The following is a 21412-nucleotide window of genomic DNA, read 5'->3' as shown; positions in this document are numbered from 1 at the left end:
ACACTCTCTCCCAGAACTCTGCCTGCAGTGACAATTAGTAATAATTGCAGTGTGGGTGAAAGCTTTGAAGACACAGTTTATCTTAAGACTCTCTGGCACTGATGACTTTAAGGACCCCTTTCACTTGTCGTTAGCAATAAAGAATAACATTCATATTTATAAGGCAGATCCCTACATTAAGTACAAAGTGTAAATAGCTAATGCTAACTAGGTTTTTTTTTTAAAAACACCCCCATGGCTTAGTCATAGTGTTATAAAATGTATTTAGATCATTCATGTTAATGAACATAAAGTGGACTTGCAGGCATATTGCCGATGGCTATTGTCATCTAAAGGACAGACTAACCATGTCGAATATAGGATTTAATGATGTATTTCCAGAGTAATTCATAAACAATTTGATGATATAATATTTCAGTGCCAAACCAAGAGGTTGCATGGTGAAAGCAATGGTAGAGGTTTGCACAGCTACCGAAATGGGTCACCCCACATGAAATACATTACCTTTGTGGAGACCTGGGCCTCCATTGGGACTACTGTTTGATCTCAATGGCACAAATTGATCCAAGGTGATGAAATTGTTAAGTAATTATGATTGATGATGACAAGTGGGCAAAATAATTTGTTACGTTAAATTCCCTTTGATGAAGTATTCTTGTTTTTGCATATAATCTGTTTTAGAATGTAATGAATTATAATGATGTTTTATGATGAATTGCAGTAAATCAAATAAATAGCATAGTACAGTAATCTAAAAAGAGTTTTAACTTTTAAATGTAACGTAGGTAATCAAATCAAATCAAATCAAATGTATTTGTCACATAGACATGGTTAGCAGGTGTTAATGCAAGTGTAGCGAAATGCTTGTGCTTCTAGTTCCGACCATGCAGTAATATCTAACAAGTAATCTACCAATTCCACAACAACTACCTTGTACACACAAGTGTAAAGGAATGAATACGAATATGTACATAAAAATATATAAATGAGTGATGGCCGAACGGCATAGGCAAGATGTAATAGATGGTATGGAGTACAGTATATACATATGAGATGAGTAATGTAGGTTATGAAAACATTATATAAAGTGGCATTGTTTAAAGTGGCTAGTGATACATCTAATTACATCAAGATGGCAAGATGCAGTAGATGGTATGGCGTACAGTATATACATATGAGATGAATAATGTAGGTGATGTAAACATTATCTAATATAAATAATATAAAGTGGCAAGTGATAAATTGATTACATCAATTTTCCCATTATTAAAGTGGCTTGAGTTGAGTCAGTATGTTGGCAGCAGCCACTCAATGTTAGTGATGGCTGTTTAACAGTCTGATGGCTTTGAGATAGAAGCTGGTTTTCAGTCTCTCGGTTCCAGCTTTGATGCACCTGTACTGACCTCGCCTTCTGGATGTTAGCGGGGTGAACAGGCAGTGGCTCGGGTGGTTGCTGTCCTTGATGATCTTTTTGGCCTTCCTGTGACATCGGGTGGTGTAGGTGTCCTGGAGAGCAGGTAGTTTGCACCCGGTGATGCGTTGTGCAGACCTCACTACCCTCTGGAGAGACTTCCGGTTATAGGCGGAGCAGCTGCCGTACCAGGCGGTGATACAGCCCGACAGGATGCTCTCGATTGTGCGTCTGTAAAAGTTTGTGAGTGTTTTTGGTGACAAGCCGAATTTCTTCAGCCTCCTGAGGTTGAAGAGGCGCTGCTGCGCCTTCTTCACCACACTGTCTGTGTGGGTGGACCATTTCAGTTTGTCCGTGATGTGTACGCCGAGGAACTTAAAAAGTTCCACCTTCTCCACTACTGTCCCGTCAATGTAGATAGGGGGCTGCTCCCTCTGCTGTTTCCTGAAGTCCACGATCATCTCCTTTGTTTTGTTGACATTGAGTGCGAGGTTATTTTCCTGACACCACACTCCGAGGGCCCTCACCTCCTCCCTGTAGGCCGTCTCGTCGTTGTTGGTAATCAAGCCTACCACTGTAGTGTCGTCTGCAAACTTGATGATTGAGTTGGAGGCGTGCATGGCCACGCAGTCGTGGGTGAACAGAGAGTACAGGAGAGGGCTGAGAACGCACCCTTGTGGGGCCCCAGTGTTGAGGATCAGCGGGGTGGAGATGTTGTTACCTACCCTCACCACCTGGGGGCGGCCCGTCAGGAAGTCCAGGACCCAGTTGCACAGGGCGGGGTCGAGACCCAGGGTCTCGAGCTTAATGACGAGTTTGGAGGGTACTATGGTGTTAAATGCTGAGCTGTAATCGATGAACAGCATTCTTACATAGGTATTCCTCTTGTCCAGATGGGTTAGGGCAGTGTGCAGTGTGATGGCGATTGCGTCGTCTGTGGACCTATTGGGTCGGTAAGCAAATTGGAGTGGGTCTAGGGTGTCAGGTAGGGTGGAGGTGATATGGTCCTTGACTAGTCTCTCAAAGCACTTCATGATGACGGAAGTGACTGCTACAGGGCGGTAGTCATTTAGCTCAGTTACCTTAACTTTCTTGGGAACAGGAACAATGGTGGCCCTCTTGAAGCATGTGGGGACAGCAGCCTGGGATAAGGATTGATTGAATATGTCTGTAAACACACCAGCCAACTGGTCTGCGCATGCTCTGAGGATGCGGCCGGGGATGCCGTCTGGGCCTGCAGCCTTGCGAGGGTTAACACGTTAAAATGTTTTACTCACGTTGGCTGCAGTGAAGGAGAGCCCGCAGGTTTTGGTAGCGGGCCGTGTTAGTGGCACTGTATTGTCCTCAAAGTGAGCAAAAAAGTTGTTTAGGTCAAAACCGGGAGGACTTGCAAAGAGAGGCTGGGAAACGAAAGGAGCTGACAGGAAAAACGCTGGTAAGCTTGAACGAACAACACGAACTGGCAACAAACAGGCAGCGAACACAGGTATAAATACACAGAGAATAATAAGGAAGATGGGCGACACCTGGAGGGGGGTGAAGACAAGCACAAGGACAGGTGAAACAGATCAGGGCGTGACAGGCATCCAACCTATAGGCACTACAGAGGGTAGTGCGTACAGCCCAGTACATCACTGGGGCTGAGCTCCCTGCCATCCAGGACCTCTATACCAGGCGGTGTCAGACGAAGGCCCTAAAAATTGTCAAAGACTCAAGCCACCCAAGTCACAGACTGTTAACTCCGCTACCGCACGGCAAGCTGTACCAATGCACCAGGTCAGAAACCAACAGGACCCTGAACAGCTTCTACCCCCAAGCCATAAAACGACTAAATAGTTAACCAAATAGCTACCCGGACTATTTGCATTGACCCTCTTTGCACTAACTCTTTTGACTCATCACATACACTGCTGCTACTGTTTATCTATCCTGTTGCCTTTACCAATACCTACAGTTGAAGTCAGAAGTTTACATACACTTAGGTTGGAGTCATTAAAACTCGTTTTTCAACCACTCCACAAATTTCTTGTTAACAAAATATAGTTTAGGCCAGTCGGTTAGGACATCTACTTTGTGCATGACGCAAGTCATTTTTCCAACAATTGTTTACAGACAGTGAATTATAAGTGAAATAATCTGTATCACAATTCCAGTGGGTCAGAAGTTTACATACACTAAGTCGACTGTGCCTTTAAACAGCTTGGAAAATTCCAGAAAATGATGTCATGGCTTTAGAAGCTTCTGATAGGCTAATTGACATCATTTGAGTCAATTGGAGGTGTATCTGAGGATGGATTTCAAGGCCTACCTTCAAACTCTTTGCTTGACATCATGGGAAAATCAAAAGAAATCAGCCAAGACCTCAGAAAAAAAATTGTAGACCTCCACAAGTCTGGTTCTGCGCCTTGGTCTCATTCATACAACAACCGTGACAGAATCTCCCACCACCAAAGGACCAAGCAGCGTGGTCAGGAGAAATGGACCTGGGAGGAAATCCTAGACAGGAAAGGACCCTGGAGGCAGGCCAGGGAGTATCGCCGTCCGAAGGAGGAGATAGAAGCAGCGAGAGGAGAACGGCGACGCTACGAAGAACTAGCACGGCAACAACTGAAGCCCGAGAGGCAGCTCAAAAAAAATTGGGGGGGGGGGGGTGGGGCACACAGGGAGATTGGCGGAGTCAGGGTTGAGACCTGAGCCAACTCCCCGTACTTACCGTGGGGAGCGTGAGACCAGTCAGGCACCTTGTTATGCAGTGATGCACACTGTATCTCCAGTGCGCATTCATAGCCCGGTGCGCACTGTGCCTGCGCCCCGCATTTGCTGGGCTAAAGTGAGCATTCAGCCAGGACGGGTTGTGCCGGCTCAGCGCTCCTGGTCTCCGGTGCGTCTCCTCGGTCCAGGATATCCTGCGCCAGCTCAACGCACTGTGTCGCCAGTGCACCTTCACAGCCCAGTGCGTCCTGTGCCAGCACCCCGCACTTGCCGGGCTAAAGTGAGCATTCAGCCAGGACGAGTTGTGCCAGCTCTACGCTCCAGACCTCCAGTGCGCCTTCACGGTCCAGTATATCTTGCACCGGTTCTACACACCAGGTCTCCAGTGCGCCTCCACAGCCCAGTACGTCCTGTGCCTGCTCCTCGCACTCTCCCTGAGGTGCGTGTCACTAGTCCGGTGCCACCTGTACCGGTCCCACGCGTCAGGCCTCCAGTGCGCCTCCCCAGTCTAGTATGTCCTGTGGCTGCTCCCCGCACTCTCCCTGAAGTGCGTGTTCCCAGTCAGGTATGTCCTGTGCCTCCTCCTCGCACTCTCCCTGAGGTGCGTGTCACTAGTCCGGTGCCACCTGTACCGGTCCCACGCGTCAGGCCTCCAGTGCGCCTCCCCAGTCTAATATGTCCTGTGGCTGCTCCCCGCACTCTCCCTGAAGTGCGTGTTCCCAGTCAGGTATGTCCTGTGCCTCCTCCTCGCACTCTCCCTGAGGTGCGTGTCACTAGTCCGGTGCCACCTGTACCGGTCACACGCATCAGGCCTCCAGTGCGCCTCCCCAGTCTAGTACGTCATGTACCTGCTCTTCACACTCGCCCTGAAGTGCGTGTCACCAGTCTGGTGTCACCTGTCCCGGCTCCACGCACTAGGCCTCCAGTTCTCCTGCCCAGTCCTATGACAGTCTCCAGTCCAGAGCTTCCAGCGACAGTTCCCAGTCCAGAGCTTCCGGCGACAGTTCCCAGTTCAGAGCTTCCGGCGACAGTTCCCAGTCCAGAGCTTCCGGCGACAGTTCCCAGTCCAGAGCTCACGGCGACAGTTCCCAGTTCAGAGCTTCCGGCGACAGTTCCCAGTCCAGAGCTTCCAGCGACAGTTCCGAGTCCAGAGCTTCCGGCGACAGTTCCCAGTCCAAAGCTTCCGGCGACAGTTCCCAGTCCAGAGCTTCCGGCGACAGTTCCCAGTCCAGAGCTTCCGGCGACGGTCCGCAGTCCGGAACCTCCAACGACGGTTCACAGTCCGGAACCTCCAACAACGGACCACAGTCCAGAACCTCCTGAGACGGTCCATAGCTCGGAGCCTCCTGAGACGGTCCACAGTACGGAACCTCCTGAGAAAGCCCACAGTCCAGAACCTCCTGAGAAGGCCCACAATCCAGAACCTCCTGAGAAGGCCCGCGGTCCGGAGTCTCCAGCGGCGGTCAGCGGTCCGGAGTCTCCAGCGACGGTCTGCGGTCCGGAGCCTCCACCGATGCTGGCGGGTTTGCAGGATGAGAGGGTTCTTCGTCCTGCACCAGAGCCGCCTCCTATGATGGTGGGTTCGCAGGATGAGAGGGTTCTTCGTCCCGCACCAGAACATCCTCCGATGTGGGAGGATCCGCGGGATGAGAAGGTTCTTCGTCCTGCACCAAAGCCGCCACCAACACTAGACACCCCCCCTAACCCTCCCTTTTGGTTTCAGGTTTTGCAGCCAAAGTCCGCACCTTTGGGAGGGGGGATACTGTCACGTCCTGACCATAGAAAGCTTGTATGTTTCTATGGTAGAGTAGGTCAGGGCGTGACTGGGGGGTTTTGTCTAGTTTATTTATTTCTATGTTTGGTTCTAGTTTATTTTTTCTATGTTGGGTTTTTTGTCTATTTTACATTTTCTATGTTGTGTTCTAGGTTCTTTTTTCTAGGTTGGGGTTTTTGTATGATTCCCAATTAGAGGCAGCCGGTCATCATTGTCTCTAATTGGGGATCGTATTTAAGTTGTTGTTTTTCCCACTAGTGTTTGTGGGAGATTATTTTGAGTTAGTGTATGTTGCACCTCTTCGTCACGGTTTGTTGTTTCTTTGTTTATAGTTTATTGTATGTCTTGCATAGTTTCACAGATAAATAAATATGTGGAATGATACACACGCTGCGCCATGGTCTCATTCATACGACAACCGTGACAGGTTCATCCTTGGGAGCAATTTCCAAATGCCTGAAGGTACCACGTTCATCTGTAAAAACAATCATACGCAAGTTTAAACACCATAGGATCATGCAGCCATAATACCGCTCAGGATGGAGACGCGTTCTGTCTCCTAGATATGAACGTACTTTGGTGCGAAAAGTGCAAATCAGTCCCAGAACAACAGCAAAGGACCTTGTGAAGATGCTGGAGGAAACAGGTACAAAAGTATCTATATCCACAGTAAAATGAGTCCTTTATTGACATAACCTGAAAGGCCGCTCAGCAAGGAAGAAGCCACTGCTCCAAAACCGCCATAAAAAAGCCAGACTACGGTTTGTAACTGCACATGGGGACAAAGATCATACTTTTTGAAGAAATGTCCTCTGGCCTTTTGAAACAAAAATAGAACTGTTTGGCCATAATGACGGGGGAAGGGGGAGGCTTGCCGAAGAACACCATCCCAACCGTGGAGCACAGGGGTGGCAGCATCATGTTGTGGGGTTGCTTTGCTGCAGGAAGGACTGGTGCACTACACAAACTGGATGGCATCATGAGGAAGCAAAATTATGTGGATATATTGAAGCAACATCTCAAGACATCAGTCAGGAAGTTAAAGCTTGGTTGCAAATGGGTCTTCCAAATGGACAATGACCCCAAGCATACTTCCAAAGTTGTGGCAAAATGGCTTAAGGACAACAAAGTCAAGGTATTGAAGTGGCCATCACAAAGCCCTGACCTCAATCCTATAGAAAATATGTGGGCAGATCTGAAAAAGCGTATCCGAGCAAGGAGGCCTTCAAACCTGACTCCATTACACCAGCTCTGTTTTGAGGAATGGGCCAAAATTCACCCAACTTATTGTGGAAAGCTTGTGGACGGCTACCCGAAACGTTTGACCCAAGTTAAACAATTTAAAGGCAATGCTACCGAATACTAATTGAGTGTATGTAAACTTCTGACCCACTGGGAATGCGATGAAAGAAAGAAAAGCTGAAATAAATCATTCTCTCCACTATTATTCTGACATTTCACATTCTTAAAATAAAGTGGTGATCCTAACTGACCCAAGACAGGGAATTTTCACTAGGGTTAAATGTCAGGAATTGTGAAAAACTGAGTTTGGATGTATTTGGCTAAGGTGTATGTAAACTTCCGACTTCAGCTGTACATATCTACCTGAATTACCTCGTACCCCTGCACATCAACTCTGAACTGGTACCCGTGTATAATGCCAAATTATCGTTACTCATTGTGTATTTATTCCTAGTGTTATTATTTTTCTAAAATTTCTTTTTTTCTCTCTTTGCATTGTTTGGAAGGGTCCCTAAGTAAACTTTTCACTGTTACTCTACCCCTGTTGTTCATGAAGCATGTGACAACAAAAATTTGATTTGAAAAATCATACCATTTCAAAGTGGTTCCCCAGACCTCATGTATGCAGTCTAATAACATTCCCAAATGTGAGTGTGACATAGCGTGATATTCAACTTCTCATCCTCTTACAGAGGTGCTGTCACAGTGATTAGTGTAGCTTTCTAGTATCCTTACCATGATAGAAACCTGTCTAAAGACAAACGGGAAGCCCTGAATGAAGTGTTCTACTCTCCCACAGAGCCTTACTGTTTGCCCCAGATATTCTATCCACAACAGCCTCAATTGAGCAAGGCAGATTTACATCAGCAGGGCATCTGTATGACTCACTGGCTAGAATAACTCTCTAAATAAAGAATCAAAACAATCTTCTCCCGTTTCACTTAGTGCACCTTTTCTTCCCTTCCCTGTTGCCAGGGGGATGACCAAAAGCATTTCGTATGCAAGCATGCGCTTCAGTGCCCCCAGAGCACGGAATGGAATCGGGTTCCACTTTAAAAACGTTAATTTTACATTTTTAATGACGCGGCTGATGGCTTAAGTGAGTGAGTAGCACTTACAAGGGGAGCTGTAACATTCTAGCAAACTTTCTCCCTGCCTTCAAGCACTCCTGATGGATTAAATTATTTGTCCTGGTGAATAAAGAATACAACTGTGGCTGTCCGTTGAGGACAAATTCCTGCTGCAATGAATGATTCTAATCATCTGTTCACACTTGGACTTCAATAACTTTTAGTACATACGTGGTCCTTTCCCAACTATAATACATGTATTCAAGAATACTACATTTAAATGAGTGCAATTAGCAAAGGTTTGACCTCCTTGTTTGACCTCTGATTGCTGGATAAGTATTTTTGCATCACACATGAGTTGGCTTGCACTGAATTTGTTGCAGCGGCATCCAGCTCAATTTCATGACTGATGTCTCCTCAATTTCATGACTGATGACCACTACTATAGGATTATCTATGTTTATTTTAAGGCAGATAATACAAGATTAGATAGAATATACTAGGTTACTCTCTCAAACAGTAACCTAGTGTCCGGGATGGTAAACCTTGGCAACGTGCAGTTCATATTTATATAGGCCTGCTGTATATCAAATTCCAGTGAACCCTCTTGTTGCACCCTGACATTGGTATGAAGACTTGGGAGCAGGCAGTTAACCATTAATCTATGTCCGAAGAGGGTTTTTGGCACATTAAATCATTTTACTAGCAACACGTGAATGCAGTACATAGTATGCAGTTGTGGGGGCTATCCTCATGTGCTCTGTTTAGTCCTTAGAATTCCTTGTCTGAAGTGCATTTTCAACAGATTAGGCTTATTGGCCTTATATGGCGGACACATGTTATGTACTCACTATATACAATGTTCAGAATTAAAGAATGTATAAAGCGTCACATACACTAAATTACCAAAAGTATGTGGACACCTGTTCGTCAAACATCTCATTCCAAAATCATGGGAATGAATGTGGAATTGGTCCCCCGTTTGCTGCTATAACAGACTCCACTCTTCTGGGAAGGCTTTCCACTAGATGTTGGAACATTGCTGCTGGGACTTGCTTCCATTCAGCCACAAGAGCATTAGTGAAGTTGGGCACTGATGTTGGGTGATTAGGACTGGCTTGCAGTCAGCGTTTCAATTCATCCAAAAAGTGTTCGATGGGGATGAGGTCAGGGCTCTGTACAGGCCAGTCAAGTTCTTTCACACCGATCTCTCAACAAACCATTTCTGTATGGACCTCACTTTGTGCACGGGGTCATTGTCATGCTGAAACAGGAAAGGGCCTTCCCCAAACTGTTGCCATAAAGTTGGAAGCACAGAATCATCTAGAATGTCATTGTTTGCTGTAGCGTTAAGATTTGGGGCCTAGCCCGAACCATGAAAAACAGCCCCTGACCATTATTCCTCCTCCACCACACTTTACAGTTGGCACTCTGCATTGGGGCAGGTAGCGTTCTCCTGGCATCCAGCGTTCTCCTGGCATCCGCCAAACCCAGATTTGTCCATCAGACTGCCAGATGGTGACGCGTGATTCATCACTCCAGAGAACGCGTTTCCACTGCTCCAGAGTCCAATTGCGGCCAGCTTTACACCACTCCAGCCGACGCTTGCCATGGCGCATGGTGATCGTAGGCTTGTGTGCGGCTGCTCGGCCATGAAACCCATTTCATGAAGCTCCTGACGAACAGTTATTGTGCTGACGTTGTTTCCAGGGGCAGTTTGGAACTCGGTAGTGTGTGTTGCAACCGAGGACAAACAATTTTTACACGCTACGTGCTTCAGCACTCGGCGGTCCCGTTCTGTGAGCTTGTGTTTTCTGCCACTTCGCAGCTGAGCCATTATTGCTTGTAGACGTTTCCACTTCACAATAACAGTCCTTACAGCTCTAGCAGGGCAGAAATGTGACTAACTGACTTGCTGGAAAGGTGGCATCCTATGACAGTTCCACATTGAAAGTCACTGAGCTCTTCACTAAGGCTATTCTACTGCCAATGTTTGTCTATGGAGATTGCATGACTGTGTGCTCGGTTTTATAAACCTGTCAGCAACGGGTGTGGCTGAAATAGCCAAATCCATTCATTTGAAGGGGTGTCCACATACTTTTGTATATATAGTGTACCATTATATTCCATTTCCCATGAGCAGCCCTTTACATTAGCTGTCAAGTGTTGAAACGGGAAGTTAAAAGTGTCTCAGATATGAGCTAAGCGGTTTAGCGCACAGACAAACTGTGTTTTTTTTTAAGGTAATTAGCTTCTGCTCATTGCTGTCATATCCATAAGTGCAGTTGCTCTTGAAAAAATGGGACAAGAAAACAAGAGCTCAGGCATCCCTCTGGGTCAATGCCCACCAAGGCCTGGATCACAGCACCAAAGGAACTCTGGGAAGCGTATATTGATTTGACCTGACACTTGCTGCCACATTTAGCCTAGCCGCAGCCTGACTCGCAAAGGCTTCAAGCAGTTATCTGCCATATCCTCCGCTATCTTTTAAGAGCATTGAGAAATTACCTCACGCCGTAGAAGATTTATCATCACATAATTATCTCAGTGCACCTAACGGCAGATCGGTTTTGACTACTAATACGAGCTTAAAGTTCATGTGCAGAGGATTACGCTTAATTAACTTGTTAGCTTGTACACGCTATGATGAGCATTACATTTTTTTCTTTTACCACATTTATAATACAAATTGTCCAGGCTCGGTGCTTGTGTGTTATGTTATACCTTTATAACAACTGCAGGGTGGCATGGGCAACAGTTTAGAATGAGATATTGCTTTGACAAGTACAGCAATTATGTGTCAAAGTGACAGGCATTCGGAGTGGCTTAAAGGTGCTGTATGTAACATTCAACAACCATGTCGACTTCTCTTTGGCTTTTGAAGAATATTACTTAAAAATGCCTGAAATAGCTTAGGGCTACTTTTTGTCTCATCACAGCAGGGATGTGAAATATCGTTATCTCATTCATATTCCGAAAACAAGAAGCAAGAGTGAATCTGGAAGACACGCTGCTTACACAAATGTGCACATAAAAGTTTTTGCAAGGCTTTGCAATTGGTGCATATTCAAAGTTAGTTCCTCAAAAACAGCATAGGTGTTTTGTCTTTAAAAGAAATCTCCACCCGAAAAATATCTTTTGGTATTTGTTTCATTAGTCCATTGTTGATATAGTCCCAAAATGATTGGCATGTCAGAAATCAAGTTTTCAAGATATGTAACTTTCAAAATACAGAACGTTACAAAATGCATCATACGGGCCAGATTTCTGTATTTTGAAATGTACATCATGAAAACTTGATTGCTGACATGCCAAACATTTTGGGACTATATCAACAATGGACTAATGAAACAAATACCAAACGATTGTTTTTGGGTGGAGTTTACCTTTAAGAACTGGTCCAGTACCTAATATTAAGTTTGGACTTTAGGTAAGGAAAGCTGATCCACGGGAAGTGTTTCCGGACAATGGATTATTCCATGATAAACACAACTAGTCAGTCTTCCCTTTCGCTCCAATAATGAATTTACAGAAGTGATAAACCAAAAATATAATAGATCCGCACGCAAAAATATAAATCAGTTTCACTGCACAGGGGATCATACACAGATGTTTCGGCTTAACAGCCTTCTGATTCTGGTGACCAACAGGGCTCAATACACGGTCCCCTGCTGTTGTAGCTATATTTCTACTATACCCCACTAATACTACATCATTAGTCTCGTTTTCACCCTCTTATTATCTAATACAATCTGGAGATTACCGAGAAAAGATGGAAGTTGATTAAACGACCTCAATTGCATGTATGTTAGCACCAGAAGTATTATGCTGCCCTGTAGGCCTTAGCAGCCACAGTTCAACGTCATATTCTCAAGTGCCTGGTGCTTTTACCTCATTAACCATTGTACCACTTGCCTTATTTGTTATGTTCAGTGAAATTTAGTGCTTGATTCATTCAGACATTTCACATGCCCATTGGACAATTACACTTCTCCAGTTGATTGTAAACATCACAACATCTTATGATGTACTGATGTGGAACCACATGGATCTGGGTAACTACCCTATTAAACAGGCAAATCTTGGCCAATATTAGGCTGAAACCAGCCTGCACTTTAACCTATGGAGCACCCATTAGCTCAAAAGGCCCCAATGTCATGTTATTTAATTTGAGTTTTAGCACTTTCAAAGCCTTGGCTTTTGCATCCTTGGCTATTTGTCATGTAATATCCCTCTCTGGGCAACATTGGCAACATCATAAGGAATCTTCATCTGTATTTTTGTCAGCTACAAATGCAGTTATAGGGCTTTGCTGGGACGAAATTCACAAAGACAGCTTCACACTCGCCAGGGGTGTTTTTCTAAGATCAGGCTGGAATCAGAAGTTTTGTCAGTTTCAGTTAACCAGGGCGATGCTAAATGGCTTAGGCCAAGCATCAGTGCACTCAGCGAATGCACTGAGATATTGCTGCATGACAGCTAAAGTAGCCGGGTGCATCACGGACATGTACCCAGCTTCCAGAGCCCTCCGGCTTTTCTCTTCTTCCTGACTCACTTTTAAGTGTTTTATCCGTGGGACACGGCAATAATGTGCATTAAGATCAAGAACACGTATTTTGATTGCGCTTTATGTTTTATTCCTGCCCTTTAATTTGGCTGTGTCTAGACTGTGCTGTGTCTAGAATAGCTCACATATGCAAGAGAGAGAACCCCCCATTGCGAGAGAGCAGTTGGGTGTATGAGCTTCAGTGTATTAGCACTGTCCCTTCCATGCTTATTGAGTTATCACTCTGAAAACCGGAGGGCACTGAGAAATCTTTCCTCAACAGATTGCAAAGAGACGAAACGTACATAGTGCCATAAGGGACTGAGTTCAGAGGAAAAGTGCTGTACAGTGTGTAATGCATTTGATGTTGGAAGGACACATATGGCAGCTTTTGCTTTAGCCCCTGTGGCTAATTCAGACAGGCAAACCTCTGCAACGTCTGTTCAGTAGTGACACAGTCACAGCTACAGGCTGCCTCAGGAACATTCAGGGCAGTCAAATGCCTGAACACGAACACTTGACATCAACTGTGAGTCAGTCGACTGTGTAAAATAGACAACATGACACTCGTCATAATCTTCATCATAGTTTATGACAAATTATTTGTTCTAATTTGTTGCAAGGCATTTTACGAAGTATAGCAGATGAATGGTTAATAGTTATTGGGTTTGAAAAGTAAAAATCTTTTTTTTTTAAGAAAGTGTATGAATAAATTGACCATGTAAATGATCCAAAAATTCAAATGTTGTGCATTTTTCAAATGTTTGCATTGTTTTCTATAGAAAACAGAACAAATTAGTACAGGCTTTTCCCCAACATAACACTGTGTACACTGAGTGTACAAAACATTAAGAACACTTGCTCTTTCCATTACATAAACTGACCAGGTGAATCCAGGTGAAAGCTATGATCTCTTATTAATGTCACTTGTTAAATCCACAAGTCAGTGTAGATGAAGGGGAGGGGAGACAGGTTAAAGAAAGATGTTTAAGCCTTGAGACAATTGAGACATGGATTGTGTATATGTGCCATTCAGAGGGTGAATGGGCGAGACAAAATATTTACGTGCCTTTGAACGGGGTATGGTAGTAGGTGCCAGGCGCACCAGTTTGTGTCAAGAACTGCAACACTGCTAGGTTTTTCACGCTCAACAGTTTCCTGTGTGTATTAAGAATGGTCCACCACCCAAAGGACATCCAACCAACTTGACACAACTGTGGGAAGCATTGCTGTCAACATGGGCCAGCATCCCTTTCAACATCTTGTAGAGTCCATGCCCTGATGAATTGAGGCTGTTCTGGAGGCAAAGGGGGGGAGGGGGTGTTGTCATTATGCTTAAGAAAATAAAGGCCATTGTTGTCTGGCCCTGATTTGTTTTTCAGCCAGCAAAGATAGAGACAAGACTGATATCAAGATCTTAAAGCTTTTACACAAGATATTGAGAACACTAAACCCTAAAGCCAAAGCGAGAAACTGAGCATGAATGGGGCTGTAATAGAATACTGTTGGTGACATGTTTTCTCCAACGATCACAAATACATCCTGATGTAGAAAAGCCCAAATATGAATAAATACCTATACTCATAAGCTGCAGGCACTGGCATCCCCCCAAAAGAGGATCACGTTTTAGCAGACAGTCACAGTCACTGTAAATCTTAGTCAGACAGAGTGTTGACACATGATTTACGATCTCAGTGCATCACAGGACACCATCTGATGCCAAGTCCACCACAACAACATGTCACCAAAGTGGCTCTAGTGAAATGTGACCGTACGTCTGCCTGGCGTCACTAAAACAGCTTGCAAAATGTAATACAGGTCTTTTACAAAAAGTAAGCAATCGCATTTTTGTTTTGCACATTGAAACTACCACTGAAGCCTAGTCATCTACTTGTTATCTGTTTTAATGTGTTTATACTACAAGCATTTATTCATTATTGCACTGCGGAAATAATGCACACTCTTGAGTGTTCAGTACAATGCATAGCCTAAAGAAATAGTTCATAAAAGGTTCCCTGTATCGTATTCAAAAGCAAGCATAATGTTCACAAGCATGTATTTGGTAGGCTAATGTGTTATGTAAGTGCATGAGAACTTCAGTGATTAAAAAGGGCTGCATCACCATTGCCTAGGGGCTGGATCCAATTGAATGGAATAGTTACTGCACTAAGTACATTTATGCAAAGGCAAAAATCACTGCCTAATGACTAAAAGTGTTTAATGTAAATAAAACTCAATTACAAAACCCCATAACCCACATCGTAGTGCTATTAATAAGGCATTTCGCTTATTTACCATACAAAAAAATTGCTATGCATTATAATGAATGAACATCTCAGATCATATAATTTTTTTGTGTGTTGTATAATCCATGTTCATGTATTATATTCACAGTGAGTTCACACACACACACACACACACACACACACACACACACACACACACACCACACACACACACACACACACACACACACACACACACACACACACACACACACACACACACACACACACCACACCCGGATAGGGGCATGGTGGACTGTGGAATTCATCTCCTGCTATGTTTACTTTACAAAAAATGTAAATTTAATTTCACTCAAGCAAATGATCTGATTATGACTTTTTACCTTAGGCATATGCATTCATTACTATCTTCCCCAGTGCCCTAATGTTCCCACAGACTTCAGAGTCAACTTGTATTGTTTGAACTTCATTTGCTTCAAGGCATGCACCTATTCAACCTTGGTAAATTGGGTTAGACTGTGGATGCATGTAAATAGATTTTTAAAGTGTCAGTTATTTCATGCAAGGAAATACATAAAATCGGGCCGAGACTAAACAATCAAATAATGATTCTTATAGAGTCCAGTTTTAACTACTTTATCATGCTTAACCTAAGGTTAATTTGACTTGTGTCAGTATGACTAGCTATGCTACTGAACATTACGTTTACGATCAATTCATTTCCGCTTTATAATGCATAGATGAGGTAAATTCTTCCAGTTTTCCTTAGTAGAGCTACACACTACTACAACGTAGTAGGATGCTTCTCTTGCTGCAATTTGATCTGAAGTGGTTGTGCCTAAGGCTCCTCAGACCTTCTGTTGGGTTAGACTGCTCCGCCTCACTGCCGTCTGGGTTCTATGAACTGAGTGCCCTATTTTTCACCATTGCTCTCTATGAAATCCTCTCAGGTGTTTGGCAAAAACGTCTGGATGTATCGTACAGCATACAGCTATTGTCAGATGGAAGATGGAGGCAGACTTTTGTAATTTTCTTCTTATAGTATCTGTCTCAAGGGGGCAGAACTCACATGAGAATAACAGAATGTCTACATTACAGAGAGGTTGTTTGATGCTGCGTGTTTGTCATCAGTCAAATACATACCTCCAGCAGTATTCTATTTCTTGTGAAAAACATGTTTGAAACCAAACTCTACCACTAAGGTTAAGGTGATGTGTACACTTCTGCCTAGTTTAAGTTTATTTACAGCAGGCCTATGGATTAGGTGGATTCAGAGTAAAATGTTTCAATTTCATACCTTTCTGAAATGAATGTGAAAATTATTTTTAGGCCCCGTTGCCTGCCCAAGCCCCATAAAGTACTGTATAATATAGCAAAATAAATCCTTCATTCAAATCACACTTTCCCTTTCAGTGTTTGATAGTGTTGCCAATTGAAATAAATAGGTAAGCTTGAATGGGGTTAACACTGGGTAGAGGGTTAGCTGTCTCACACGTTTAAGCTGCTCTTCTGCCAAGAGGAGGGGCCTACTAGGGTCAGGTTTTGACCTGGGGGAAAAAGCCCACTCGTTATAGGGTCTCGCCTTTGGTCAGGAACAACGAGGAAGTAGCAGAGCGTTTCGGAGACAGATCAAAACAAACAAAATAAAGACAAACTTAGCGGCTGTATCTCAGTCATCATTCACACGGGGGTCAAATGAATCTTAGGGTCACGTCTGAACAGGCCTTTTTGTACAGTGACCTCCGGTCGTCATGCTTCTGGAGGGAACAGCAAATAAATCAATAGAAACCCACCCATCCTTCCATAAGCCTCCCAAGTTCATAAACCACTGGTGGTCAATCAAGCCGTAAGCGCCCTCTTTAGTTTCTCAAGGAAGTGACTTCCACAAACGAGCAGCTGTATTTCGTCTTGTTATATTTCTATTGTGGTCAGGGATCCCAACACTATTAAAGTGGAATCACCTTAACCCAGTTAGACCTGCTTTTGTTATAGTTGAGGAGATTTCAACAACGAACGATCTGCTGGTTTTTGTATGCGCTCACGCTCGACTTGGCACATTATCTCTGCTTCACGTGTTTCACCCAAGTTTGTTCAGGGTCTGTAACAAAGAAAGTGGCTTATTATCGCCCGCTGGAGGAGTTGTCTGCACATGTACGATTCAGTAATTGCTGCCGCTGAACAAGCAGACTGAATTGGACGTGACACTGAGCCATTATTAGGAAATCAAATGCTGTTTTTGCAATTATGTTAGTTTGGCTGAGCACAGTGAATCGCCCTTGTGAAGCCCATAAAAAGTTAATCTAGCCACAATCACAGGGCTTCAGCGGTACCACGTGAAGGACAATGAGGCCGCAGGAAAAGTTTGAGAGGAGCGACTCGGAGCTCCACTATCCAAATCCAGAATTGTGGTGCCTCTGAATGTGAATGGGGTGGGGGGGGGGTTTGTGAAATGGTGGAATGGAGATTAAAGGTACATCCCTACCACAGTTTTAAAGTTTGTTTGTTTTGACTGTGGGGGCATCTGAGTTCATTACATTCTTTTCAACAAGAAAGGTTTATTTAGGGCATTGGTGGGACATTTCTACAACTGTGATGTGGTTATGCCCCATCCCATTCCCATTCAAGGCACCACCAGTCTGGGTTTTGAATTGAATTCAAAAACATGAACTGATGGTACCTGTCACGTCCTGACCAGTAAAGGGGTTATTTGTTATTGTAGTTTGGTCAGGACGTGGCAGGGGGGTGTTTGTTTTATGTGGTTCGGGGTTTGTTGGGATATGTGTTTATGTAGAGGGGTGTTTGTTTAGAGTATTCCGGGGTTTTTGGTTATGTTCTATGTTTTGTATTTCTATGCTCTGTCTATGTTGTGTATTTCTTTGTGTTGGCCTGGTATGGCTCTCAATCAGGAACAGCTGTACATCGTTGTTGCTGATTGGGAGTCATACTTAGGTAGCCCTGTTTTCACCTGTCCTTTGTGGGAAGTTGTTTTTGCACTGCTGTGTTTAGCCTGTAATACTGTGCGTGCGTGCGTGCGTGCGTGCGTGCGTGCGTGCGTGCGTGCGTGCGTGCGTTCGTTTGTTTTCTTGTTTTGTTGTTACGTGTCTCAAATAAAGGTAAAATGAGCACTCAACCCACTGCGCCTTGGTCCACTATATACGACGACCGTTACAGTACCATAAATTACGTCTTATTTTGTTTTTGTTTTAAAAGAAAAGCAAGAGAAAAAAGACATTGAACAAAACAAAGTTTGAAACTCATTGTTACATCCCTAGTAGGCCTACAGTACTGTTTATCAACATGATCATAGCATTGAATCTAAACACCGATAGTGAAATACTTCATAGTTCACCTTAAAGCTGTAACTATTTTGAGTAGACAGCTGTGTTCATAATCAGTGCTGAAGTAGATATGGCTTGAGGGAGAGACTTTTACAGCTGCTTTGGAAATAAAAGCAGCAGATTCATTGAACTGAACCGAAGCATTGCTTTGCAGTAGCCTCTACCTACCTAAGCAGCCTGATGCTAACATAACATAGCAGAGAAGGGCAGCTCCATGCAACCTTCTCAGCCTTCCTTAGTAATTGGTGACCCAGCACCCCACCTCACATGAGCAGGTCCCACCAAGGCAAACAGGTCAATCCCATATAGAATTGTCATCAGACCCACTAGGAAGCATGTGACCTTCTTCCCATTATTCCCTCTCTCATAGTCAGAGAGGAAGTCCTTGGCTGGCCTCAGGCCCATGAGATTGCAGTTTGAACAGTGCACGCTGTTCAGTTTGTCTTGAGCATCAGTCCAGTCAGACGTACAGGAGCAGCCTAATGTTAGTGTAGGCCGACAGTAAGAGTTGGTAGTCCTGCAGTGCTTGTGTCCACACACAGTGCATATTTTCTATGAAACGTTTCTGCTATATTTTCTTGTGTTATGTAAGGGATCATCAATGAGGCTTTGTGTGGGATCATCAATGATGCTTTGTGCAGTTTTATGGAAATATACCATGACGCAGGAGGTGATACGGCTCCCGAGGCATAAATTGGGAAGTGGTATTTTCCATAGAAGTGGAGTTGATTATCCTGCTTATACCCCGGACTTTAACAAAGACTAATAAACTCTGTTCTAATCTACAGTACCCTACTTTCATGTAGATGAGTACCTTCAGGCTATGCTCAAACCTTACACACCAACCTGAGAACAACAAAGTCTCTGCCCATCTTCCAAAAATGTCTGAAACCCAACCTCTTCAAAGAGTTTGCTAAATAATCCCACAGAAACCCACACCCACCTCCCCTTACCCCCCACCCAAAATAAAATAACTCACTTGCATTTCCTGAACTAACACTTGCACTTGATACTTTTTTTCCTACTACACTGACTTTGCTGATTGAGAAAAAATTCACTTACTATTACTGAGATTCAGGTAACTTCCAAAATAAAGGAAACACCAACATAAAGTCTCTTAATAGGTCACTTGGCCAACCTGAGCCAGAACAGCTTGGCATAGATTCTGTAAGTGTCTAGAACTCTATTGGAACTGCATTGTTGGTTAAGGTAAGTAAGCATTTCACTTTATGGTCTACATCTGTTGTATTCGGTGCATGTGACAAATACAATTTGCTTTTGATGAGACACCATTCATCCATGAGTCCATCATTTGGTGTTTGTTGATGGTGGTGGAAAACACAGTGTCAGGCGCTGCTCCAGAATTTCCCATAAGTGTTCAATTGGGTTAAGATATGGTGACTGAGAAGGCCATGGCATATGGTTTACATCGTTTTCATGCTCATCAAACCATTCAGTAAACACTCGTGCTCTGTGGATGGGGGCATTGTTATCCTACGGGGGCATAAAATAATGGCCTGCCCAGCATTTATATACATGACTCTAAGCTTGATGATATGTTAATTGCTTAATTAACTCAGGAACCGCACCTGTGTGGACGCACCTGATTTCAAAATATTTTGTATCCCTCATTTACTCAAGTGTTTCCATTATGTTAGTTACCTGTATGTGGTTGTCCCACAAGCTATTTAAAAAATGCACTATGCAGAAATTGCCACGCCATTTCCTGGCTGCTAAAATTATAATATTTAGCCTAATTTCAGTTTATGTAACATAACAAGCAGTCACTGTGTAGAGAATCATTGTTCCATCTAAACCGCTGTGAAATATATTTTCCATAACCAAAAATATTGTATTTTCAGCTTTTGAAGCTGGTGTACAAAACCGGAAGTACATTCTCAAAAACTAAACTTAAGAACGGGAAGCATAGACATAGCGCACCTAGACTTGCTTTCAATGGGAATGAAAGACCTATAACTCACATTTCTATATGAATTTGGTCAGGTCGCCCAAAAGGTTACATGTAGCTTTAAGATGAATGCACTGGATAAGAGCATCTGCTAAATAAATAAAGTGTAAATGTTATGTGTTATTTATTTATAACAGACTGAATTCCATGAATGATAAATGCACAACATTGTGGAGCAAGAGAGAGAAGTCCATGCCATTGGGTTATCTAAAAGGGATAGACCACCTAAATTTCAATATTACTGAGAAAACAATGTGCTATGCAATGTGTATGATTTGTGCATGCAAATAACAAAATGCTAATTGGGATCCATCCACTCGAATACATTTTTGGTCATGAATTCTAAAAGGGTCTGTGGGAAGCCATGTTTGACTAAGTGTGGGTCGCAATCTCCCTTTGCCCATGCTTTCAAGGTAATGAAACACATAATTTCTGTGAATAATCCCTTTAAAATAATGTATATTTATGCATTATTGAAGTGCTTATAAATTTTTACCAGCAGCGGCTCAATGAGGGATGTGTTGGCCATGGTTTGGTCTAGCTTTGTGATTCAAGGAGATTATGTTTGGTCAGATTGGGTCAAGGGACAACAGCCTAGTAAGTACAGCAGACAGTGGTCAACTGTTTGGTATGTCAAGAATGCTGACATCTGGAAATATACACAAACACAAATCAGATTAGGCCTCTGTTTACTAATCATAACTGAACATCAGCTCAAATGTATGGAGGGAAGATTGAAGAAAGCATTTATTCTCATTGCTAGCTGAATACTGTGGAGTGGTGTCCATGGTATTAAATAATGTAAGCTATTGCAAGCCTATACAGCATCCTTTACTATTAACAAAGGCGATTGCTCTATTCTTTCAAGGCACAGGCACAGTGTTTGCATACCTGTTAAGGGGTTACCTTAATGATATTCACAAGTTAACATCACTTGTGGCATTGGTGGCAAAACAAGACATTACAAGATATGACTGAACATTTTGTTTCAGATCAATTCATATCTAGGTAAACTGTAAGACAAATACTGAAGATAACAACTAGATCCACAAGAGTAAATTGATGCCGAGCGCTATGTGAAATGACACTCTTTCTAGTTCATAA

This window comes from Salmo salar, chromosome 18, assembly GCF_965601325.2.
Source record: "Salmo salar chromosome 18, fSalSal1, whole genome shotgun sequence".
NCBI lineage: Eukaryota > Metazoa > Chordata > Actinopteri > Salmoniformes > Salmonidae > Salmo > Salmo salar.
This window is presented reverse-complemented; position numbering follows the sequence as displayed.